Here is a 26883-nt window from a genome sequence, read left to right as displayed (position 1 = left end):
CTTTTTTATGGCTAAGTATATATATATATATATGGAATATGTGTGTATGTATATATATATAGAATATATATGTATGCATGTATCCACTCATCTGTCGATGGACATTTAGGTTACTTCCATGTCTTGGCTATTGTAATAGTGCTACGAACATTGGGGTGCATCTATTTTTTTGAATTAGGTCTTTTCAGGATATATGCCCAGGGATGATATTGCTGGATCATATGGTAACTCCTATTTTCAGTTTTCTATGGAATCTCCATACTGTTCTCCATATTGGCTTCACCAAACTGCATTCCCACCAACAGTGTTAAGAGATTTTCTCAACATCCTCTTCAGTATTTATTGTTTGTGGACTTTCTAATGATGGCCATTCTGACCAGTGTGAAGTGATACCTCACTGTGGTTTTGATTTGCATTTCTTTGATAATTAGCGATGTTAAGCGTCTTCTCATGTACCTGTTGGCTATCTGCATGTATTCTTTGGAGAAGAGAACAACTCTTAAAGGAAGGCATTCATTTTTAGATTGAGCTATATTGGTCAGCTCAAATCAGAAGATTTGATTTGGTTTCAAGCTCTTATCCATCAAGAGATGGGCAAGATTTCTGCTAGAGCCGTATATTTCCTGAGAGCAAGCCAGTGTCCATAGACCTGGGCAGACACGATCAGTCACTGGAGATGAGAAAGAGCTAAACAGCCATGTCCCCTCCTGAAAGGCCAGGGTCCCCCTCCTTGGCAGCTGTTTGTGGGATGCTATCTAAAGTTGCACAATGTTCTGAACTTGAGTGAAAACAACCATAGATTCAGGGGATTGTCCAAAGAACCATTCTTAGTGATGACTGCCGGGCCTTCCTTCAGGTCTCAGTAAGACGGTTGATTCTAGGACAGAAGGTGGATGTCATGAACCGAAAAGGATGGGGAAAGTACTTCACAAAAATGGAGTAGGGCCATGTAGTTGAGCTTTCATCATGAGACAAAAGAGAATGAAATTCCTCACCCTACCACCTTCCTCTGATCTCAGCCTCATCAGTATGTGTTGTCTTCCTAGATAATCTAATGCTCTCCCTTTGTGCTGCCTAAGCTCTGGGGCAGGCATCCTCCCCGGGTCTGAAGTGTGGCCACCTAACCCAGCATGGCTTTCCTGAGTCTGAGGCTACCACAGACACGTCATGGAGCAGCACCATGACTGACGATGGCCAGTGTATTCAAGTTAAGCTAAATCCATGTGAGCTAGCTGAGCAAAGAAATCCTCTCTGGGCAATTAATAGCCAGCTCCCAAGCATTCAGGAGAGCTTTACTGATAGGTTTTAGAACCGTGATTTTGTCATTGTTTGAGCTGGTCTCAGGACCACCTGCATTAGAATTACCTGAGATTCTTATTAAACACGCAGCTTCCCATCTCCACCGAGACCTAGTAAATTTGACTCTGTAATGGATCCAGAGAATCTGTATTTTAACAATTCACTAAATTATTCTCCTCTATCCTACGTTCAAGAATTAACTGGGGCTAAAAAAACAAAACCAGAATTAACTGGGGCTGAGGTACAGCTCAGTGGTAGAGTGCCTGCCTAGCATGCACGAGGTCCTGGGTTCAATCCCCAGTACCGCCATTAAAAAATTAATAAGCCTAATTACCTCCACTCCAACAAATTTTTTTAAATACATAAAAAATAAAAATAAAAGAAGAATCAACCTCAACTCCACTTTTGTATCACCATTGTGCCTAGCATAATGCTTAACACATAGAAGATGCTAGACAAAGATTTTTTAAAAGGCTGAATAAACGTTCATAGCAGCCCCTCTCCTGGCCTGCTGTGGCCCCACCTGCATGTTATGCATCACGGTTACAGCGCTCTCAATTCCTGCTACCCCTTCATGGCTAAGGAATTGAATTTTTTTTTTTAGGGTATTTCTCCCTCCCTTCCTCAGCTGTGGCTTCTCCAGGCTCCCTAGCCTCCCAAGTTTAATCCTTAAAGCATCTCAGCAGCCACAGACCTATTAGGATGGGTCAGTGGACAACAAAGAAATGTATGAGGCCAGTCAAGTTCAGGATCCCTCATTCCAGAATCGTGTCTAATAATCCAGGATGGGTTGAGTTGGGTGTCTACCCAGGCAAGGTCTCACTCAAGGCTCTATGGATTAACCAGGATGATCAAGGTTGGGGAGGGGTGCCAGTGAAATGAAGCCACTGCGAGGGTCCTGGTAGGAGGGGTCATCCATGGGGTGTGGCTTTCCACCCGTCTGCCTGGGGGAGTTTATACCCATGCTTTTGAGTTTGTTGTCATAAAATCACACTCAGTGGTAAGGCTCTCCTTTCTAGCACCTTGGGTTTGCATTTAAGTCTCCTGAAATGCTTTGAAAATACAAACTTTCAAATAGGTTGTCAATCGTATTTCATCCCACGATTGCAGTGAGACTCAAGGCAGGTTTGTCTTGAAAACAACCCATGCCTCGTCCCTTTTGGCAGGGCAGAGCTCAGAGAAGAGCGATGTAATTGCCCAGACTGAGTCTGAGGTTAGAGTGTTTATGTAACAAATCCGCTAAACTTAAATATTTCTTGTGGTGTGGTCAGGGCCGCAAACCTTTGCCCAGGCTCACTACCATGAATGTCATCTGTTTACTCAACCCTGTGTGGGCATCTCTGTTTACGTGAAAGGACCCTGCTAGCTTAAAGCCAGTTAATATGTTCAATCATACATCATGTTGCTTACGTATTTTATAATAAGGATTGCAGAGACAATTTTTCAAAGCAGTCAGACCGCTTACATTTGTGCGTGCCCTGATGAGCAGACATATTGAATGAATGTTCACTTGGCAAAATCTTAACAACTAAGGAATTTTTCTTCCCCAGATAATTACAAGAGGCCTAATAATGTTCCTCCAAGCCAGCCTTCTGATTCCCTTCCCCCTTGATAGAGACAACATGTACCAGACAAACAGCTGAGACAGACAGCCCGAAGGGACTGGAGAGGCTCTCCCGGGGCCAGATCAAGCCAACTATATGAGAAGTGATGCTTTCCAACTTCATCATGGAGCTGGGAGCCAAAGGATGTTTCAAGGGCCAGGGGAGAAGGTGCTGAATAACGCCCCCACTCTTTCCAAGGCATTTTATACTGCGGCTTCATTACTGAGTTTGAAACGTGAATTCCCAGAATATCAGGCATCCCTAGACTCAAATGTGAGTGCAGAAAGGCACTCCAAAGCCAAATGTAAATTATTTTTAAATTATTCATGCCACCTATTCGCCATTAGAACAGATAATTGAGCTAACTGTAAATATGTATAAACAGAAGTGACAGAAACAAACATCCACAACAAACTACAGATGAACAGAAAAATCCACTTAAGTGCTGAATAATTAGGGTGGAGGGAAGCCAAGGAAGGTGGGAGGCCATAGTTCTGGAGTGATGAGTGAGTTGGGACTAAACTGGAAATAGCCAGCAAGATGGGAGCTGGTTCCAAGAAGAGGAGGGCTGGGACTTGGCAGAGAGGAAGGGGGAGTGGTAGGGGCTAAGAAGCTAAACTCGTGCAGGGAAGTACAGATGAGCAGTGGGTTCTGGTTTCTGACAAGTCTGAGCTAAGCGAGGCAAAAATGACAGATGGAGCCCCAGCCAACAGGAAAAAAAAAAGAGAAAGAAAGTCCGCTCGATAGGAGATGTTTGAGGTCCTCCTGGAACCTTGGGACACAGCGCAAGGAAATACATTCCATCTGCAGCATTCCACCCCAGGACTGGCCCCCTAATCTGCAGAGTGAGCTAGGGGTAAAAATTTTCTTAGAAACAACACTCTCCTGTAATGGCTAGCAATTTGGGAGCAAGAATGTGTTAAACGGCAAAAGGCTTGGGGCTCCCCTATTTAAAAAAAAATAGAGTTCAAAGTAGCTAGTTAGAACATGCAGGTTTTAAGAGTAGAAAAATGTGATGCTGTCCCCGCAGAAGGCTCTGGGTCACCACCAGAGTGTGGTCCGAAGCAAACACGTGGAGGTAAATGACAGAGAAACTGTGTTCAAACACGAATGAAGTCAGCAGGCAACCTGAGAATTAAAGCCCAAAATTAGCTGGCAGTATTGATCATTCCTAAAGGAGAAATCCAGCACGAGAAGTTCAGTTCTTAGCAGATACTGAAGCAGGAACAGAGCTTTAAGCAAATGTCCCTCCTCCATACAGACACCTGACAGTTGCTGGCAGTTCCCAGACGGAGCCAGGTCAACTGCCAGGTGAGGACTGAGAGTGATGGAGACCAGCCTGGTGGGGAGGATAAGGAAGAGTCTAGAGGAAGCCTCACAGCAACCCAGGTAACAACAGGCACAGGAAATAAGCAAGTGAAGGCCAGGGTCAATCTACATAAGTTGCAGAGAGGCTGTCTCCTACTTGTGTGAGAAGACAGTAACTTTACCACAGAGCTGGTGCCCTGTCTTTCACGGTCAGCAACCTCTCCAGACCAGGGCTTCCATCTCAGTGTGACCCAAGGGGGCAAGTGTCCTAGGAGGCAAAGATTTCTCCCCACCGTGTGACCAAGTCCCACCCCCATGCCAAGGATGGATGTGTAGGGGGGGGTCAACATTTGTGCAAAACTACAAATTCCACACAAACACCGAGTAGACATCCCAGGTGCTGACCCTGGTCCGAGACCTGAGTTATGGTATCAAAACAGAGAGATTAATGGTAAAGTCGGTATCATTTCCACCCAGATGTTTTTAGGATAATCGTGTTTAAAATTCTGTTGTCTTATGGAATTGTCTCTGAATCAGTGTCCCTGGAGATGAACAGCATCTTTTATCCAGTATTCGATTAAACTTAAGAAACATTTTTCAGGGTTATGTACTTATCGTACACTCGGCTCTGACCCCTGGCTGTAGGCAGACGCAGCCAGGATGAGTAAGGACTTCCCCCGGCACAAGTAGGCAAGCATGCTACGGAAATGTAATGTGCGACAGATGGATGATTCCTTATCATTATTACTGATAGCATTATTTCTATTCCTGCTGTCAAAAATCCAGAAACCACTAAATGAAAAAACATCAGATCAACAAAATAGTAATAGCAAGAGTTTATTGTGCACATAAGAACAGTTCTCAAACTGGGTGCTTTAAAACCAACATTGGAATGAAGCTCAGAGGTCTATGTTACAGGACAACTTACATAGTGAAAATTCAGAGACTGTGTATTCTTTACAATGATTGGTTACAATAATGAAGTTTTTCCTAATGATAGGGCATTGGTTAAAAGTGGTTTTCTTACGCCAATTTTGGAAAACAGTGTAACTTTCACTTATGATTTTCAAAGGCATTTACAAGAAGTGACTCAAGCTAATGTCACTAAATAATCTAAATTAGGCTTCACTTACATGGCTTAACAATTTTGTCTGCTCAGGAAATAGTCAAATCTTGTCTTCATTCCATATTTTACTTTAACATTGCTTAGTGGCCAACAGTAGTAACTGTTCAATAATTTTTTCATCGAATGAATGAATCAACCAATTCATTATTAACAGGGACAGTACAGCTGCCAAAGATGGCAGGAGGAAAGGGGACAAAGAGAGAATCCCTGAGCCAGGTGCTGTCGGGGAAGGTGCGCCTGAGGCTTGCCCTGAAGGTTAACAGGAAGTGTCAGTGAAGGATGGGTACACTCACACCTCACATTAGCTGAAGCACATCCATAGTCAACAGTAATGCAGGATAAATAATGTACAAGGTTAAAGGAATAAGACATTTAGGAGGGTGAGTGTACAGCGGTAGAGCACATGCTTAGCATGCACAAGGTCCTGGGTTCAATCCCCAGTACCGCCACTTAAAAAAAAAAAAAAAAAGTCATTTCCTTAAAGACTTCCTCCATCTGCTTAAAAACAGTTGACCCTTGAACAACACGGGTCTGAATTGTGCGAGTCCACTTATATGTGGATCTTTTTCCATAGCAAATACTATAGTACTACTTGATTGGGGGTTGGTTGAATCCATGGATGAAGAATCAGACATGGAAGAACCACATATGTGAAGCGCTGGCTGTAAGTTACGCAGGAATTATGACAGCACAGAAGGTTAGCGCCCTTAACCCCCGCCACAGTGCTCAAGGGTCAACTGTACTGTATCTAGGTTGAGACTTGCAAGCCTGAGGGGTAGAATCCAGTAACATGCTGGAGTCTGAACCATGGGAAAGAGGAGTTGGAGGGAGCTCTGTGAAACCCACCAGAGGTTGCCAGGAGCTGGGAGTACACGTGCCACCAGGACCTCCGAGGGCAGAAAAACACCACACGTGGAGCAGACCCCCAAGGAAGGAGTCCTACCTGCCCCTTGAGACCTCACCTCTTAGACACAAAGCCCACAGACAAGGACCAACTTGAGGGCCAGGCCTGGGTTCCCAGGGAAATCCCCTTCCCCTGAGGCAGCCACTCCAGAACAATCTCGTCCTCCTCTGCCACCCAAGGCGCCCTTAGAAAAAGACTGGAGAGAAAACACACTCACTGGGATGCTTTATGAGTGAATTTAATCCAATATCACATATTTACCCATTTGTTGAGGGTATTTCTATTTGAACATGACCTGGTGGGGGCTGTTCCCCCAGACAGTGAAGCATCAGAATGGCCATGATTTCAGCTGTGTCCCTGCCGCACTCAGCCTGGCTCCCCAGAGACCCATTCCCCCCACCCACACGCTGAGTCATTGCAAGCAGTAAAAATGCTTTGAACTGAGCAAAAGAACAAAGCTCTACCGTGATATTTCAAAGGAAACAGAGGAATTTGAGGAGCCATCAGCCATCCTGGTTTCACCCAGATTACTCTTAGTGACCTTCAGCAGTGGGACCCAGGGTTTTCATAACAACTCTGCTTTCTCAAACTCCAGATCACCTGCAGCTCCAAACTGCCTCTTCTCTGATTCATGTGCAGACTTTGAGTGGCCAAGGAGTAACTTCAGGCAGAAATCAGTGTTCCTGCTCCCCACCGGTCTCCACCTAAGCCAGTGTCTCAGAAGCGCCTCCTCCTTCCTTCGGGTTCTACCTGCCTGGAACAGTACCCTCTTTCGGCCAGACCCCTGGCCTCCCAGGTTTAAAGTCTCCTCCCCAGGCTCAGTGTTGCCCTACAAAACTGCTGATGGAAGACGGGGCCAGTTTTTCCAGCCTGTCTTTCAAACATCATCTTAAGAACAGAGACTCTATCTTTGGAATATAACCACAGAGTCACTCTAATAAGGCTGAATTTTAAATACAGTTTTTGTAACAATCCAATTATTTCTTAACTCTGTGTTATCAAATTAAAAATACATTGTCAAGAATATTCTTGCCATTCTAAACCACAAATGGGATGGTTTTGTTTGGTTTCTTATCAAAGCAATGAAATTTAATCCATGCAATTGCAGAGAATCTCTCTTTTTAAACTTGTTTATTTCCACAGCAAAAAAGAATTCCTCATAAAGTTAAATATAGAATTATCATATGACTCAGCCATTCCATTCCTAGGTATATGCCCAAAGAATTGAAAACAAGGACTCAAATATATACACCAAGTTCATAGCAGCATTGTCCACAATAGCCAAAGGGTGGAAGCAATCCAAGTATCCGTCAACAAATGAATGGGTAAACCAAATGTGGCACATACATACAAATGCATGACATTCTGACACACGCTACAACATAGATGGACCTTGAAAACAACATGCCGAGGGAAATAAGCCAGACATAATAGGACACATAGTGTATGATTCCTTTTGTATGAAATTGCTAGAAGAGGCAAATCCACAGAGACAAAAAGTGGGTTGAAGGTTAACAGGGACTGGAGGCTGTTACTTAATTGGTACAGAGTTTCTATTTGGGTGATGAAAATGTTTGGAATGAGATAGTGGGGACAGTTACGGAATACTATGCATGTAATTATTATCATTGAATTGTACACTTTAAAATGGTTCAAGTAATCAGTGGTATGTATATTTTAGCACAAAAAATTTTTTAAATCAGGCTTTTTATTAGTATGAAGTTTTTGGCTACTGGATCAATTATAAATATTATTGGCTTGTATTTAAAATCTCTGTAGTGACATTTATTCCCAGCATAAAACTCCAGTTTTCGATGTCTTTAAAACTTAGCCAGCATGTGACCAGCATGCACTGTCTGGGAGCAGAGGCTGAGCCACAGCAGCCCAGCCTTGTCGCCAGCTCTCCGCTTCCTGCCTGTGTGACCCAGCCAGTCACCTGTCCTCCCAAAGCCTGAGTTTCCACTTCATATGATAACGACATTAATTATTTCATGGGGTTGTTGTAAGGATAAAATGTGTTGTAAGTGTTATGAGCTTAGTACCGTGCTGGCACAAAGTAAGTGCTCATAGTTAAGCTATTATTCTTATTTTTATTCAATTGACAGAACTTAGGGGTTTTTTTTAAATTGATTGAGATTAAAAGAGGGAAAATGATTAAGAAGCACTGATCATTCCGAGGAGAGGAACCATACAGCATGGCTCAAAGGCGTGTGACGAAACTCAGTCCTGGAAGTTAAGAAAGGGCATGAAGCTTTCCTGAACATTCCACCATCTGAGCCTGCTGGTGGCAACTTGGGGAGTCATTCTCAGGAGTCTTCAGCCTGATTCCGGGGAAGCCTCTGGTCCCAGCAGCTGTGAAGCACAGCTGTGGGCAAATGGATACAGTGTCTTTTGCTTTTATAATTCTGTTTGCTCTGATCACTGGCACTGTGTTGGTTTATGCTCCTGGGGTGCATCACCAGTTCAGGCACCCGGACCTTCTGTTTCCCTTAGCCCTCCAGCCTCTAAACAACCTTCCCACTCCAGACCCCAGTGACATACAGGCAGGTGTCTGAAATGGCCACTGAGTTGGTCTGGGGATTAACATCCACTTTGAAGGTGTCAGGCCTGATAGGAAACTATTCCAGGGAGAGGAGGGAGCCTGGGGCAGGGGAACAACAGCTCTCCCGTCATAAACAGACTCCTCAGCCTTCGCAGCTTTGGTTTCCCAGGAGCCCAGCGGGCAGGAGTTTGGATTCGAGATGTAAAGATAACAGAGTTGACAGCTTGGAGGTCATGGTGTCCTGATTGCTCTCCTCCGTGTGAGTTGCTGTTGCTGGTTGGAGGCTGGTATTTTCCTCTCTGTGTTGTGTAGCACTCAGCCCTTTCCTGGGAAGAGAGAGCACATTTTTTGCTCCCCTTAATCACCACCACTTTGGCATCAGTACAGAACACTTCATATAAGGGACCACAGTGCCTGAAGAATCTTGGAAATTTGTTGGGGGCGGGGGCTTGTGGGGACAGGGAGTGGCTGTAAGTGAGAACACACACTGTAAAGATTGGAGCCCGGGAGAGTCTAGGGGCCCCTCTCCAGCCCCCAGGGACAGAGAGCAGGAAACAGAAAGCTCCCACAGCCCCAGAATGAACGAAGAATTCCTAACTAAAAGTGACCCAAAATAATGCGGTGTTCTACTAACAGCTGAAGGTGTAGAAGAGAACTTGTGAGATTTTTAAGTCATAACTGTATGTTAGGATACCCTGGAAGTTCATTTTCTCAATGCAAAGTTGTTTGTTTCTGATTCAAAAGTACATTAACGGTTGTTTAATGGCTATAGACTTTCAGTTTGGGAAGATGGAAGAAGTTCTGGAGGTGGAAGGTGGTGAATGTTGGACAGTTTGATTATATTTCATACGACAGAACTGTACACTTAAAACGGAGTGAAGTAGTAAATTTCATGTTACGTATATTTTGCCACATCAAAATCCATTTTTCTGTATTCAAAATCTTTTAATAACCTTTAATGAAAAAGAATATGAAAACAAATATGTGTATATATATGCATCACTGCGACATTATGCTGTACACCAGAAACTGGCACATTGTAACTAACTATACTTCAATTAAAAAAATTTTAAGTGCTTTTATTACTAGACACCTACAAACCTTTTCATTCATTGAATACAAATTTATCTCCTTGTTTTTATCCATTTTATCTCTGCGGCTTAGGCAAGCTCTGGTTCTGATGACTAGATTCTACTCTAACTAGTTATGTGACCTTGAACAGGTCATTTCACCTTTCCGGTCTTCAGCTGCCTCACATGTATAACAGGAGAAGTTTGAAAAGAATTGTCTGCTTACAGCCCTGATGGTCAAGGATTAGCATTTATTGAAAGTGTGCCATGTACCAGGCTTTCTGCTACACATTTTATCCGCATGACCTCATTTAATCCTCACAAAGATCCCATGAGGCTGGTATAATTATCCTCATCTGACAGAGAGGAATCAGAGGCTTAGAAGTTACAGTGACTTGTCCACTTTCAGCAAGCAAGTGGGAGGAGAGGGATTGGGGCTTAGGTCCATGGGACCCCTGAGCCCAGGCTCTCAGCTGCTGTTCAGTCCTGCAGCAGGACAGACGTCAGAGCCAACCCACCATGAATCTCTCTCCCTGGAAAAACCATTAGCCAGAAAATAAGACCTACATCCAGCCAGGAGCTGGTTTTGCTGTGCTTTCTTATTCCTCTCGCGAAAATGCTGCCGTCTCCTGGGGGATGGAGGGCTGAGAGCACAGGCAGGAAGCGGGACAGGCAAGCTGGCCAGCCTGCTGGCTCCTGCAAAGTCAGGTCTTCACAGTAAGTTTCATTATTTTGCCCTAAACCAATTGAAAGCTCCCCAAATTAGATACACCCTTATTCCAGCATTACTTTTAGATTATGCTTCCTCCTGTTCTCCACAACTAATCCAATCAAGAGTTGGTTGCCTGAGAATCCGGGCTCTGAAGCAGACACCAGCTAACTCCCAGCTAAGCAATGAAGATTCACTGGCCTTCAAATATTCTCTACGTCTGTTTTAACAAGGACCTACTGTAGAGCATAGGGAACTATGTTCAGTTTCTTGTAATAAACTATAATGGAAAAGAATCTGAAAATATATATATGTATAACTGAATCGCTTTTGCTGTACACCTGAAACTAATATAAATCAACTACACTTCAATAAAAAAATAAAAATTTTTTAATGTAAAAAAATAAGTGCTTAAGACTATTTTAAAAAACCAAATATTCTTTAAGTCTGTTTTAACCATGATTTGTTTTGTCCCCCTCAACCACAGCATTAATTAGGGCTCTTGGCGAGAAGCACTTCGGGCATGTCCGTGTGTTGCCAGTGACCCTCAGCCAGAGAAACAGGAAAACAAAGCAAGAAAAGGCAGCAACAGTACAAATGAGCATTGGCTGCTTGCGGGATATTGCAAAACCATGGAGTATTTGCATGCATTTGTTGACTAAAATCATTGAAAATCAACCTAGGAATTAGATAACAACAACAACAACAAATCATTGGAACATCCGTGCAGTGACGCTGTGTAGACATTAAGAGTGAGTCAGATCTCTAACAGGGAAAAGCACTGTCTAAATCAACGGACATACGAAGCTTAGGAAGTTGAAGCCAAGTTGAGCAATCATCCTTGCAGACATGGGGACAGATCTGAAAACAGTAAGAAGATCCTTAAACAGGAAGCAACCAAAGCCACAACAAACAACCCAGAGAAAGAATCACATAGGACACCATAGAGGAGCAACTCAGGTGCTAATAACAGGCATCTCAACCCAACCATGACTTGCTCCTCAGCACCCCAGTGACTAAGGCTGCTCTCCAGCACTCAGTGAGGGGGAGCTCCACTGACCAGTGTTTGTATTCTGGTATATTTATTTGCTCTTAAGATACTAAACACACACACATACACACACACACCCCCCCCTCATTTCTTGGGATTCAAATATTCTCTTTTTTTTCCTATAAAGTCCATAATTTAAAACGCCGTTGGTGATACTTTTATGTAGAGATTTTAGCATTAGATACTAACTACCAATAACCAAAATCTGTTACCTGGTGTGAGTAAAACCCAGTAAGTAGCACTATATGAGTTAGTTATGGCCACATAACAAATTAACCCAAACCTTAGTGACTTAAAGCAAGTTATTATTTATTGTTTCTCATAGTTTCTGTAGGCCAGGCATGTGGGTCACAGAGGGAATACAGTTTTGTCTCTGCTCCACAAGGACTGGGGCCTCAGCTGGAAGGCTTGCAGTGTGAAAGCTGGAATCATCTGAGGGCTCGTTGACTCTCACGTGTGAAAATTGATGCTGGCTGTCAGCTGAGGGCTTGACTGGGACATTGGTTAGAACTTCCACACATGGCTTCTCCATGCAGCCTGGGCCTCCTCACAGTGTGGCAGCTGGGATCCAAGGGCAAGCATCCCCAAAGAGAGAACCAGGAGAAGCTGTGTCCTTACTATGATCTAATCTGGAAATCACACAGGTTTGCTTCCACCATACTCCATTGATCAAGGTGGTCACAAGCCCCCACCCAGACCGAAGTGGAAAGAACATAGACTCACATCTCAATGGGATGGACATCAGCCACACAGGAAGAAGAGCATTTAGAGAGGGATATGTGTGTAGGTGTGGCCATCTTTGGAAAAATACAACCTACCCTTACAGAATTCTGCTTTAAAGCTGATTTCTGTAGGAAAATGCTCCATGGTGCAAACATTTCATGTACAAGAAAGTCTTAGGTGGATCCTAACAGACAAAGTTGGAACATTCGGTGTCTGGTGACATGGTAGGAGATAGGGTTAGGAAGGTACATTAGAGCCAGATGACAGAGAGTCCTAAAGGACACATTGAAAGTGTGCTCTTTATTCCAGGGACACTGAGGGACCACGGGAGTATCTGCAGCAAAGATTGCCCTCATGGCCCTGGAGAGGATGGATTAGAGAAAGGGAGACCAATTGGGAGCTCACTAAAGTGGTCCAGGTGAGACACGTCAGGAATCTGGACAGTGACATTTATCTACATCTCTGAGCCGCCAGCCTATACCATTGGTCCAGTTTGCTCCTCTCTAGTTTTAAATTCAGCAAAGACCCCAAATAATTTCAGCATCTACTATTAATAGGTTACAGGTCTTAAAGACTTACCTTTGATATATAGTTTTGTATTTGTAATCATCCACATATAACATAAAGCAGCTTGCCTTAAAATTATATCTACTTATCACATGGCAATGAAATTTTATAAAACATTGATTTTGCTTATAAACCCCACAAACTTCCTCCTACAGCTTCTTCTTGGATTTGTTTTTAGTGTAGTACTTGAATTCATTACTCAAGTTCCCTGTGTCCTCCTTTTCTGACTTTGCTTACCCTTAGCATAAGCCAAAATCACTGAGCAAATTATGTCCCTGGCTCTCTAGAAACTTTGACTGCTGGCTGAACTATGATTCAGCAGTTCTAGGGGTCCATCGGGTCGGGGGAGGGGCAGGGACATGTCACAGACATCTCTAAAAATCTGATGACAATTTACAGGGAGTACAGGCACCCCCAGGTGAGCTTGTGCTATGAGACGGGAAATAGCTTTGGGGTGCTGGCCTGAATCCACAGGGTCATACGAATCAGCTGGCAGTTGACACCCAAATTAGGTCCGAGTGGTGATGGGTACTCCAGCCCCTGCAATGAAGGCGCCATCTGACTTGAGGCAGTCACTCTTCTCTTTGAACTTGGGTTTCTCAAGATGAGAATGATAATGAAGACACTTACCCTCTGGAAACAGTGTCCTGATGTTCTGGCCATCTGCTTCGGAATCTGTGTTCACTTATGTGCACATTCAAGGCAAGTGTAACCTGTCTTTTCAACCAATTCTGCTGAGGCTGCTTTTATAACTCTGACTGGTAGTTTCGTTTACTCTTCGATTGCTTTATTTAAACTCAAATCTAGTTATATAAACACACCTCAGCACAATTTATAGGCTGGCGATCCTTTGTATCATAGCTGGCTTGTTTTTCTTCTTGAAACAAACTCTCGAGTCTACACTTTGTCAGGTTGATACATGAGTTTGGGGACTGTTTATACCGAAACCATACACACATTCCAGAAATGTGCCTTGTTACTGATCTGAAATAAAGATGATGAGCTTTTGACTTGTAAAGAGACACTCAAGAAATCGTTTGAAGTGCACACTCTGATCTATTACTAAGAGGCACAAAGAGTTGCTCAAAACTTGCTCTGCTGCTTTGTGAAGAGGCGGGAGTTAGGGAGAGAGCAACTTTAGATCAATATGGGAGAGAACGTGCTGATGATACAAACTTTTCCACAATGAACGGGGCTGGGGATCTCTAATGAGAGACTTTCTTCACAGGGGAAATAAATGCTTAAGCAGAGCTGACTGAGCATCTTCAAGAAATGGTAGGAAAGGATTCAGTCAACCAACAGGAAAGAAGATGGCTTTGGACGTCCCTTTCAATTCAAATATCCTATCTTAAATTTCTCCAATAAGCCTTTGAGAATGAAGACAGGATTGTGTTAATGACTCAGTCCTAAGCACAGATCTTTGCACCCAGTGAATGTGGCGATCCTACTGTGAGTGGGGGTGACATAGGGGTTCATGTATATAATGATACACTGGGTGTTTTAATGCCAAGCGAGGAGACCTAAAAAACACATTTCTGAGCTTTCAAAACACAGACAAATTGTACTCAATAAGTAAATATCTGTGACTTTTCCTTTCCAGGGCTGAGAAAACAAAGCTGGAAGTGGCACAGTTTACTTCGGCAGCCTGTCAGAGACGTCACACTGCTGGGACAGGGATTTCAGTAAAGGCCAAGCCTAAAGCAGTGAGGAGGGAAGGGGCGTTCTTGGTCCCTTTGGAAGTGACTGACCTTCACAGCATGCTGACCATCAGACTAGTGCTGGGGTACACGAGATGCAAATCAGTCCCTGAAGCGCGATGGTACATATTCATTACAAATAAGCCTGAATATCATTACCTGGTCTCTACAGAACCTCACGTGAAAGCCAATCCTAGGGCTCTGGGTAGAGGGATTTTTGAAGGAATAAAGTACTAGTTTTTCCACTGAGGTTGCTGAGTCAGTTGGAAGTAAGCCTGGAGCTGCCAGGGTACCACCTAGAGATGGACATCTTGAGAATGAAGCCAACAGAAGAGAAAGGAGAGTTAAAGACAGAGAAAGGGACCATATTCTGATGACAGCCTGGACTCAACCAGGACTAAAGCTGTTCCATCTCTGAGCCAATAAAATTCTTTACTTTACACCCATTTGAGTTAAATTTCTATCACTTACTATCTCAAGAGACTTAGTGAATCAGAGCAAAAACCAAGCAATAATGTTGCTCTATGAAGAGCTCAGTCCTTTCCCCCACAGTGGCACATGCCCAGGTGTCTGTCTGGGCTGCCTTGAACAGGACCAATGAGAAAGTTTCAACTTGGTGATCACTTTGAGACTTTCTGATTCAAGTCTTAAACCTTTATTGTCTGAGCTTCAGAGATGCAATTATATTTTTAAAAAATACTATTTGCTTTTCAATAGCAAAGACTCATGAGTCATTGGGTCTGAGTAGTGATTTTGGAAATATGAGTGGTTTAGCAAGTGAGTCCCAATGCATGCTTGAGGATTCATATATATATATGAATATATTTGTCTTTAAAAAATAATGCTCATTTTGACTTGATTTTTTGCATTTGTTGAAATAAAGCAGGTTTGCATGATCTCAAGCGGATTGGGTTTGGGCCTGGGCTATGCATTTCTTTATCCTGTGCTAGCTCATGCTCTTTGTTCTAAGTTTATGATGAAGTGTGGAAATCTTAAGAAAATTATCTCATGCTGAGGTCTAGGGGAAGCAGTTGGCCATAGTGAACATTTGGAAGTTTGTTTCCTCTGAAGGATTATGAAGTTTCTAAATTCACTTTACTAAATATATATATATTTAATTTGCATCCAGTTAGAGAAAAGAGCTGGGTAGAGGCTGGAGCATGCGATATTAATTCATTAATTCCGGGGTCTGAGTGGGAGATTATACACAGCCATCACCCAGAAGAATGCATTTAAATCGCTCTAATCTACAAATTGGAGCCAGTGCTCTGTAGTTTGAAAGCTTGTAAATGTTTCCTTTACAACTTATTTCCTGTAACATTCAGAATTATAGTGCTAACGTGGTCCCACTTTTTAGAAGCAGAGGAGTGACTGGTATTACATTTTAGAAAGCTCATCTTGATGCTGCCCTGAGGATGCACTAGGAGAGCAGACGAGGCAGGAAGACTGGGTTTATGACAGACCAGTCAAGAAGTGACAAGGTGGTGACCCAGGAGAGTGGGAACGGGTAAGTAACTAAGAAACTTTGTTTAGTAGGATGCTTGGTAGGGGGTTGAAAAGACATGTTTACCCAGACCTGTGCATGTGATCTTATTTGCAAAAGGGGTCTTTGCAGATGGGTTAAGGATCTTGACATGACATCATCCTGGATTAACAGTTCCATCTGTCCATTTGGCAACCACTCATCACAGGGCCAATGATATTAACTGTATTTTCTTATTTTCTGCCCTATTGATAATCTGGCTTTTGGAGGCCTTACAGACCCAGGAGAGACTGTCCTTCTCCTAGCAGAAGCTAACTCCTAAAGATAATAAAGAAGGTTGCTCAGGGGCACACTTTTCATAAGCAAACCAACCAATCCTGAGTCTACAGCCCCCACCACCTCCTTATTTTACTCTCACACACTAAGCCATATTTCCCCTGCCCTAAAACATGCTGGGGCCAGGTGCCAGGCAACTAGAGACCCACCCCTCTAACCCAAAGCCTATGAGAATTATTCAAAGTCGCCAGTCCTAAAAGGTTTACCCTGCCCTGCCTTTGCTGCGGAAACTCCAGTGAAGACTGGGGCCTAGAATTTCCTCTCCTGCTTTCCATTCCTGCTACTGCCTCCTGACCAATCTGGTGCTCCCCATGTGGCCCTGTGTGGCATGGAGCCCCTTTCTCTTGGGAAACTGTAAGTAATAAATTTCTTTTTTCAGTGGCATTGACCAACTGTGTCATCACTCCCGTCTCCATAGATAAAAATTCTGCAAGTCCAAAAAAGAGTTGGCCCTAAATCCAATGATAGCTGTCCTCCTAGGAGACAGAAGGGGAGAAGACAGAGAGATACACACAGAGGACAAGGCCACGTGAAGAAGGAAGCAGAGATGGAAGTTGTGCTGCCACAGCCACAGAGTGCTGAGATCCACCAGCAGGAGGGATCTTTGGAGGGAGCATGGCCCCACCAACAACTCGCTTTCAGGCTTCTTCTGGTCTCTAGAACCATGAGAGAATAAATTCCTGTTGTTTTAAACCACCAAGTGTATCATTTGTTGCAGGGGCCACAGGAAAATAATACAGCACCTACCAAGAGGCACGTCCAGAAATCACTTTTCGTTTTTTCTTGTCGTAAAGGAGAGGTGTTGAGACAGGAGGGAAGGGGGCAGGGCACAATCACGGAAGGAATGACCCAGCCGTTGAGAACAGGGCAAACTGTTCAGGACAAGATGGCAGACGATCCGATTTCCAGGGGACCTGAGCCTCATGGCACAGCCGCAGGTGCCATGACAGTTCCTAGGCTGACCATAAAAGGGCAAAAAAGGGTGGGGCTCACACTCTGTCTGTGGAGTGTGTAACCACTTTTACTTTAAACTAAACCCCCGACACCTCTCCATCTCTCTCCTCACCTTTTGAGATGGCCCAGATCGGATCTGCCTATGGAGTGTGTATCTCGCTAAATAAACTTAAGCTCTTGAATTCTTTCCTGTGTGAGACAAGAACCTACTCTCCGGGAACAGTATGACCATCAGTGTTAGAGACGAAAAATCACCACCTTGAAGCAGTTTTATCTTATTCTGGAAAGTATTACTAAAAACAAAAGTTTCTCCCACTGACCTGGAAGAAGAATGTAATAAAAATTTTTGTAGGGGAAGAGAAGTAGATTTAAAATGCTTCTCTTCTTTAGGACTAGAAAGAGGCAGGGATGCAGTTACTGGGAAAGATAGGGCCATGATGGACATTGTGAGGGTCCAGCTGAGGTTTAAAAAATTTTTTTAAACAATAATAATAGCTAAAATTAATTGAGCTGCTACTATTTGCCAAACATTTTGTTCATCACTTTTTGGCATTATCTCATTCCATCCATCCAATAACTTTTTAAAGGCTTTTTGTAACTTGCTTTATTCATTTAAGAATATACCATGGCTATCTCCAGTTTAGCAAATGGAACTCTAATTAATTTTAAAAGGCTGAATAACATTCCATAGTGCACTACACCATAATTTATTCTGTTGTTCCCCAACTGATGGATGTTAAGATTGTTATCATTTTTTTTTTGCTATTATAAACATTAGTCCACTCTTACTCATGACTAGACAAGCAAACATTCAAAATAAAATATTAGGAAAATAAATCCAGCAGTGTTTTTAAAAGATAATACATCATGATCCAGTAGAATTTATTCCAGGAAGGCAAGGACAGTTAAATATTAACATAATTTATTATATTAACAAATTTCAACTTAAAAACTATATGATTATCTCTCTCTTTTAGGGTGGGTCAGGGGGACTCTGTGTTGTACTTCTACAAAATAGCAAAGGGAGATGCCTGTCCAGGCGAATAGTGGTCTAAGTTTTGAATAGTTCTTTGACCCTCAAAGTTGATAGATAAAAGCATTTTTTTTTCTGGCATCTTTGCCGTCCTTCCAATAATCTTATGAGTGCTGTTATTGTCCCCATTTTATCAATGAGAAGCATGAAGTGATACTTGTACACCCAGATGAATAAATTTTCCAGCTGTGCTGATCAGTCAGGTGTAGGAAAAAAGCAGGTGGGAGGGAGGACTGATTCACAGCTGTGCCTCTGTTGGCTGAGAGGCAGGAAAAGGACAAGGGATTTAAAAAAATTTAAGGGTTTATTCATTTACTCAACAAATTGTGCAAATTTGTCCAAAATTTAAAAATTAGTTCAAAGGAGGACTCAAGATCTAAAGTGGTGCTGTTTATAATCCTTCTGCTGTAATAGAAATGTTCTTGAATTTGCACTGTTCAATACAGTGGCCATTAGCAACATGTGGCTATTGTGCACTTGAGATGTGGTTAGCATGACTAAGGGACTGAATTTTAAACTTTATTTAAATTTGAATAATCACATGAGCCTAGAAGCTGGCTAATATATTGGACAGCATAGATCTGTGGCATGCTGGAAAAGAAACAGCTAGAAGGGAGCTGGGAAGATGAGTGAAGGGAAGGGACTAAAGGAGTTTATCAGCTCAAAGGGCAGGTTTGATGGGCATGTGGGAGTGAGGGAGCTGAAAGGAACTTGGAGGGGGGTGTCAGAGTGGGATATTGGCCTTGGAGATTTCAGAGAGGTGTCATAGCTTCATGTGGTTGCCAAGGTCCAAACTGCATCCAGGGAGCAAGTGACAGAGCTAGAGAAAATGAAGATGAGGATCACCTTGGCATAGAGGAAGTCAAAGAAGTGATGGGTTTGGGTGTGGAATGGGCTGTCCACACTCAGTGGAAATCAGCCGGATGGTGGTGATAATGGAAATGGAGAAAAAAGCTGAGAAGGATTGTCAAAGCCCAGTGCATGTGGCGTGGTGATACCTGTGGACAGAAGAAGAAAGGCAGAGCTGGTGGCAGGGCTGGAAGGAAAAAGAGGACATAGGCAGAAGGCTAGAAAAGTAAAGAAATGGAGTGCATAGTGGGATGTGGGAGAAGTTATGAATAGAATTGTGTCCCCACAATATTCACATGTTGAAGCACTAACCCCCAGTAGCTCAAAGATGTGACCTTATTTGGAGATAGGACATTTATAAAGGTAATCAAGTTAAAATGAGGTCATGATGGGCACTAATCCAATATGACTCGTGTCCCTATAAAAAGGAGAAATTTGGAGACAGGAGTGCGTAGAGGAAGGACAACATGGAGAGACACAGGGAAAAGGCGCCCATCTACAAGCCAGGGAGAGGGGCCTGGAAGAGATCCTTCACCCACCGCCCTCACAAGGATCCAGCCCTGCCAACACCCTAGTCTCAGACTTCTAGCCCCCAGAGCTGTGAGACCACACGTGTCTGCTCTTTAAGTTGCTCAGTTTGTGATCATTTGTAAAGGTAGCCCCAGCACACTAACACAGAGACTCCCCAGAGCCGTCTTCTGTGTACCCCGGAATTCTCTCAGAAACATGGGGCTACTCATGTTAAAAAATCAGCTTGAGGCGAGTCATTGATCTGATTCTCACTCTTCAACTTTTTCCTCTTTTTCCCTCCTGGCAAATAAAGACTTGTTTGCAGGCAGCCAACAGTCCAATAATTAAGGGGGTGGGGAGGGGAGACACCGAAGTGGCAAACCACACATTGTCCTTGTTTATTTGAGTGACATGCTGCGCACATCACTCCAACCTCCCAAGGGCCAGAAGAGTAAACGGCCCGCAGTTGTCCTTGGGGAGGATTGTGTTTGTAAACTGGGGACAATTTATTTGTTTAGTTAGGATATATGCTGAATACTGGTGTCCAGGACTCAAATGCCTCTGGTGTTTTTATTCCTGTAACCCCGGCTGCTTCACCACGTTTCCTCACATTCTCTTCCCCTCCACTTTCTTCCATCACCCCACCCCTACCCTAAGTAAACATGCTTTGTGTGCACCTTGGGGAAAGCAAACAAAGATGGCTCAGATTCGGGACAAAAATCCTCTTTTCTACTTGCCCTCCCTCCCAGCCCTGCCCTTCTCTCTTCCAGCGTTCCGCATCTCCACTTTAACTGAGAGGTCCTGAGAGCTTAAAGGCCACTCTCAAATCCCAGAGGAGGACATCCTGACAGTGACCACAGATATCAGAGCTCAATTCGATCACCTCTCAGAGGAAGCAGGAATATTTAAAATCTGTATCAATATAGCACCAGAAAACAGACTGACAGAGCACTGCTTAGCATCTCCTTAGACCATTATTTTTTCATTGATTTTTCCATAGTTAACAGAACACAGACCATCAAGGAGTTATTGGAAAATTGATAAAAAGGAATTAAAATGCACTTGGAAACTATGAAGTTCTGTATAAGTTGTAAATCACCTTTCTTAGCTGAGCTTGCTCCTCCGCGTGGGGTTTTATTCTCCATGCTTTTCATCACTTCTCATTATCTTTCACTGAACGCAGCTGACTGTTCAATTCTGCATCTTCTCTATCAACCTGTAAGCCATGGACACTATGTACGCTGAGGGAGTTTATTTTGCAGAAGGCTTATAAGACCTTTGAGAGTTCTTCTGCTTCAATAGAACCTTTTGTGAGATGAGGGGAAGAATAGATTGGATAGATAAATATAGATGTATGCTATAATGTCTGGCCCAAGAATTTGTTGTTAATACATAAATGCCAATTAAATAGAGTCTGGAAACCAGAATGGGGCACTCCCATGTTCAGCTACAACAGCACAGCCCAACAGGACGAAGAACGATGCCTCTTCTTTCTCGGCAAGGACTCAGCCAATGGAAAGCCACGAGCTCCTTTTTAACTACCACCTTCCCAACTTCCTTTTCCTCTCTAGAAAAGCCTTCTCCTTCCCTTGCCTGCAGGGACTCGCCCGTGGCTCACCATGGCTGCAGACCCCCAAACTGCAATTTTCTGCTCATCTCGAATACAGCCATCTTTGCTGGAGAAATATCTGGCAATCTATTTGTTCCAGAACAACAATGTAAAAATATCAATATAGACCAGCGCTCAGCAAACTTTTTCTGTAAATGTAGCCTTTGCAAGCCACATACTCTGCCGTGTATTCTTTGTTCTTATTACAACATTTATAAATGTAATAACCATTCTGAGCCCTCAGCCTATACAGAAACAGACCACAGTCCGTAGTGTGCCAACCCTTGATATAGCCATCCAGATGAAAATATTTATTTGTATTTGGAGTTTCATAGAAAATCTTACCAATGATGACAGTGTGTCATAAGTAGGAAAAAGGAAAATAGAAATGTTTACAATGTTACTCAGAGTAATAATTAAGAATAATCTGCTCTGAGCATCTCAGGGCCACTTTTTTTAAGCAAATGATTTAAATGTTAAATGTTTAATATTTAGGTTTCCAAGGTTAGCTTTTAGCTTGGGGAAAAAAAAAACCCTTCATTTGGCTTTTCTCATATCAAATTGGAATTCTACTTTTCTTATTTTCAAATGTATATTTTTGTCTTTTCCAAAGAGAAAAATAGCCTTCTCCACTGAAACATCTTTTATGACAGACTGGGACGAGTGGAGTAGAAGGACTGTGCTTCACCAAAACCTGTTTGCTAAAAGCAGAGAGACTTAAAGCCCAACAGCAGCAAGGAGATTTGGGTTCAAGTTCATGGGTCAAACCTGCTAACTACTGGCCCCATGAACTTGAGCAAGAAACCTAATTTCTTTTGGACTCAGCTTTTCTCTCAAGAGTGGGTGAGTGTCAGATTAAATCATATGCAAAAAGACCTTATGGATGTTAAAATCATATAAATACATAAGACATCTTTCCATTTATCATTCTTCTTGCCTAAATATGCCAGTGCTCAAAATGATTTCCAAAAAGCCGTTCACATCTAAAGGAAATATTCATCTCTTTTCATCCATATAGCCATTCTCTTTTTTTTTTAACTGATTTTTTTTAAATTGAAGTGTAGTTGATTTACAATGTTAGTTTCAGATGTACAGCAAAATGATTCAGTTATACATACATATATATACACACACACACATGTATTTTTTTTTTCTTTTCAGATTCTTTTTCATCATACATATATCCATTCTTTAACAAACATGTACCAAGAGCCAGACATTGCAACTGCACTGGTAAGAAAACAGAGTTGGCCCTGCCCTTAGGGGGTTTACAGCCTCAGGAATTATTGCAATCATGGCTCAAGGGAGAGGGATGGGGGAGCAGCAGTGCTGGGCCAAATACCTGGTTTTTGATACTCTGCTTTGCTTTAGGGATTTTGAATTTTCCCCAATTAAATAGAATCAAAACATACTCATCGAATAGGCATGGATGCCTAATGAGTGGCTACTAATACGTTTAATATGCAAAATTCAAAAGATACAAAAGGATCTTCAGTCAAAAGTCACTATTCAAATAGTTCCCCCCAAAATTCACATTTACCTGGAACATATGTATACGACCTTATTTGGAAATAGGGGCCTTGCAGATGTAATCAAGTTCAGATGAGGCCATGCTGATTAGAGTGGTCTCTAATCCAGCATGACTGGTGTCCTTAAAAGAAGAGGAAAGTTTGGACACAGACACACAAGGAGAACACCATGCGACAACAGAGGCAAAGACCAGATTGGAGTAACACATGTGCAGCCAAGGAAAGCCAAGGATCACCAGCAACCACCAGAGCTGGGAAGGGACAAAGAAGGATCCTCCCCTAAAACCTTCAGAGGGAGGCTGGCCCATTGACACACTGACTTCCAGAAACTGAGTCTGAAACCAAGGTGTGGAAGGTCATGCACTCTCTGAATGCTCTAGGGAAGGAACCCCCTCCAGCTTGTCATGTTGTCATCCATCCTCAGTGGTCCTTGGCTTGAAGCCACATGCCTCCAGTCTCTGCCTTCACTGTCACGTGCTGTTCTCCCGGTCTATCTTTCTCTCTTTTCTCCTTCTTATAAGGAACCACACTACTCCAGTATGACATCGTCTTCACTAATTATAGCAACCACCACCCTATTTCCAAATAAGGTTACTTTCTGAGGTTGTAGGAAGGAATGAATCTGGGGGTGACACTCTTCCACATGGTAAAGGTGGCAACTGTTACACATAGAGAAAGACCTACAAAGAAGAGTGCATGGAGTGAAGACAAGTGTAAACACAGAACCATGGGAAACTCCTTCATGTAAGGGGAGGAAGGAGGATGTGGAGCCCACCCAGAGACCTGAGGAAGGGTGGTCAGGGAGGCGGGAGGAGAAACAGGAGAGAGTGGTGCTCTGGAAACCAAAGATATTGAGGGACGTAGAAGAGCTGACTTCAGTGAGAGCAGTTTCTGTTGAGTGATGGGGGCAGAAACCAGATTATAGTAGGTTGAAGAGCAGATAAAATGTCTTCTAGTTCCAGACTTGTACACGCTGTTGATACCCTGTCATCTGTTTCTCTTCTTATGAAATTGTTCCCATAATATGATGCTAAAAGTGCTTGCAAGGGAGGAGTTCAGGCTTGTCCAGGGTGTGATGTCCCACATCTCTGGCTGAGACATCAAGTCAAGTGAAACATGGCGCCTCCTCTTCACTGCACCCACTTCCCATAAAGCAGCCTGGACTCTTACTGCCTTGGGGATCACAGAGACCAGGCTTGTAAGTGGGACTCAGGCAGAAAATGCTAGAGGCAAGAAAAAAGTCCACTGGGCCAGACCTTTTACGTGGCAGGTGGAACTTCTACCCCTGAGCTCCAACTTGACTTACGAAGTTTTTAATCAAGTTCCCTTAATTCCATACTTACATGCAAAAATGGCTTTTGAAATTTATATACTGAATTTTATAGCTATTTATAGGCATTTCATTTGAACCTCAACACACATTTAACAATTCCTAGTATTATCCTTGTTTGAAAGCTGGAAAAAATGAAGCCCCAGAAATTATGCTAAGTTGCCCAAAGTTAATCAGAAGATTGACAGGGAAAGTGAAATAAGAGCCTAGTTCTTCCAGACCAGCCTGTGGTCTTGAATTGTTTAATCGTAGCTTCATGATCATAGGTAAAGAGAAAAAATGGAGTCCCAGTTTCATGCCTTATCTTTTGTTCTTGCTTCCTTCTATTTCTTCTCCTTTCCTTCTTTTCACAGAACTGATACTTAATGAGTGACTGTCATATGCCAGGCCTGTGTTAAGCTGAGGATACAGTGGTGAACATGCCAGGCACTATTTATCCTCCCTCCTGGATGTCAGGACACCCGTGGACGGACAGGAAGCTGGCAATTAGAGACCGTGTGCTCAGGACTGCAACAGGGTGAGCACAGGGGACCGAGAGGGCAGCAGGCAGTCAGCCAGCCCAGACCAGGATGGGCAGAAAAGTCTTCCAAGTGAAGTAACATCCAGGCTGAATGGTGAATAATGAGATGTGTCAGCCCCAGACACACACACACACACACACACACACACACACACACACACACTCACACCCCTCCGGGTTCCTTAACCTCCAAGCCAGGCGGTAGCATCCCCATGAACTTCTCACCAGCCTCTTCCTCAGGCAGCTCCTCTCCCGGGTGTTGGCCCCACCAGCCATCTCTCAGGCCGGGATGCTTCCAAGAGAAGCAGAGGCCCGGTTCTGCAGTACCTGTGTGGTTGTTATTTAAATCCTCATCCCTCTCTGACTAAGAAGAGGAGGAACAAGAAGGCTGGGAGAGCCCCTGCCTTGTTCAGGTGTACCCCCTGTACCCCCAGTGCTCAGCACAGGGCCTCGCAGAGACAGCACTCAGACCCCCTGGAGGGCAGATGCATCAGACTCCCTTCAAAACTGGCCGTTCTGCTCACGGGGAGGAGGGTCAGGGAGGAGCCTGGGGTAAGAGAAGCTCCAGCGTCATACGGGGTTTAAAAGTCAGGAATACACCCTGCAGATGCTCAGGATCTGTTGTCTGCTTTTGACCACCAGCTCCCACCCAGCTCCCCAGCTGGAAAGTTCCTCCCCTATAGGAGAGAGAGGTTGAATTAAACCCAGTCGACATAAACGGGGGCATTTGGGCAAACTCAACGCAAACAGCAACATTCTTTATTCTTTAACATCCACTAAGTGGAGCTTCGACTGTCAAAGCTATTCTTGCTCTGGGCATGAAAGAAACGTGCACAAAGCACTACCAATCAACCAGCCACTCTTGATTGACAGTCATTGGTCGGTGACATCAAAGACCCCCAAAGGAATTTTTGAATCGAGTTTCCTTTCATCTTTGAAAGTCTCAGACGAAGAAGGTCCTCTGTGTTCCTTGCCTTGCTCCCCACAAGATGCCCAGCCTCTCCTGCTGTATTTGTATTTATTATGTCCCAAGTGCCGTGCCCAATATTGCTCCGGTTGGGACAAAACTTGAGAGCGGCTATTGTCCAAGCCTAAAGCTGTTTCCAGCTGGCCCTAACCCTCCAGATGTTTCTCTACAACAGCCAAACAGAGATGGGGAGTGGCCTGCACGCTCTGCTGCAGTTTCCTGATAGGTTTGCTGGTCCCTTTCATGTGTTTGTGATCCTGTCATGCGCATCTGGGTTAGAGATGCAGCCCTCAGACCACACCATCTATTGGCCGTGCTATTTGTTGAGCACTTACTATGTGCTGGCACAATTTCCCATCCTCATTTTACTGATGTGGAAACTGAAGCACTGAAGTAAGTAACTTGTCAGGAAGTTGCGGGCCCAGCCTTGACCCCCCTCAGGCAGCAGAGGCACTGTGTTCAGCTGGGGTTATCTATTGCTGTCGTCCACGTCTCGCCTTTTTTGTTGCGGTGGCCGTCTTGTTTAGACAACATGCAAAAAATGTTTAAGACTTGAAAGGTGTCTCAGGTCACTCAGTTTTTCCCTTTAATCTGGAAATGAAAGTTGGAGACATTCCAATCAAGGCAGCGGCTACCCAGAGAGACCTCCTTTAAAATGCGAACGTGTTTGAGAAGATGACTCTGGCCTGGAGAGGGAGCTGGGTGAGGACAGGGACCTGCCTCATCTGTGTGTCCAGCATTTAGCAGGATACATGGTGGCGAATGCTCACTCAGTGTCGAACGAATCTGGGGGAGGAATAAATGCTACCGTGACCGTCGTTTTCTGAGACCCACTGGGTGATTGTCTTGGCCTCCTACTAAACAAGTTAGGCCCCAAATGTAGTAAAGAGTAAAATCTAGTCCTAAAGGAGCTTCCAGCTTCCTGGGAGGAAAGAGAGACCAGTGCAGACAATTATGGAAAACACGGCCACCGTGAGTAAGTTAAATATTGCACTGCGAGAGCTGGTGGTGGGACACCTGCACCCAATCTTGAGGGGCAGGATGGTGGTCAGGGGAGACTTCACGAGGAGGTAACATCTAAGCTGAGGCCTGGAGGAGGGAACTTAGCTGTATGAAGATGGCATAGAGAGCAGAATGATCAAGGCCCTAGAGGTAAGAGAGAG

General features: G+C 43.7%; 1 long non-coding RNA gene across 2 annotated transcripts; it reads left to right on the top strand.

The window, feature by feature from the left end:
• LOC116154444 (uncharacterized) lies at positions 1–17465 on the top strand. Of its 2 annotated transcripts, XR_004138376.2 has the most exons (4): positions 1–12754; positions 14504–14722; positions 15989–16107; positions 16838–17465. It is a non-coding gene; the product is annotated as an uncharacterized LOC116154444 (long non-coding RNA). The 2 variants fall into 2 exon arrangements; XR_010381214.1 differs by lacking the exon at positions 1–12754 and having other exon boundaries at positions 13258–14722.
• Positions 17466–26883: the final 9418 nt, after the last annotated feature.

The sequence above is a fragment of the Camelus dromedarius genome, chromosome 6, assembly GCF_036321535.1.
Source record: "Camelus dromedarius isolate mCamDro1 chromosome 6, mCamDro1.pat, whole genome shotgun sequence".
Lineage (NCBI taxonomy): Eukaryota > Metazoa > Chordata > Mammalia > Artiodactyla > Camelidae > Camelus > Camelus dromedarius.
The sequence above is the reverse complement of the archived record's forward strand: the minus strand, read 5'-3'. Positions and strand labels throughout refer to the sequence as shown.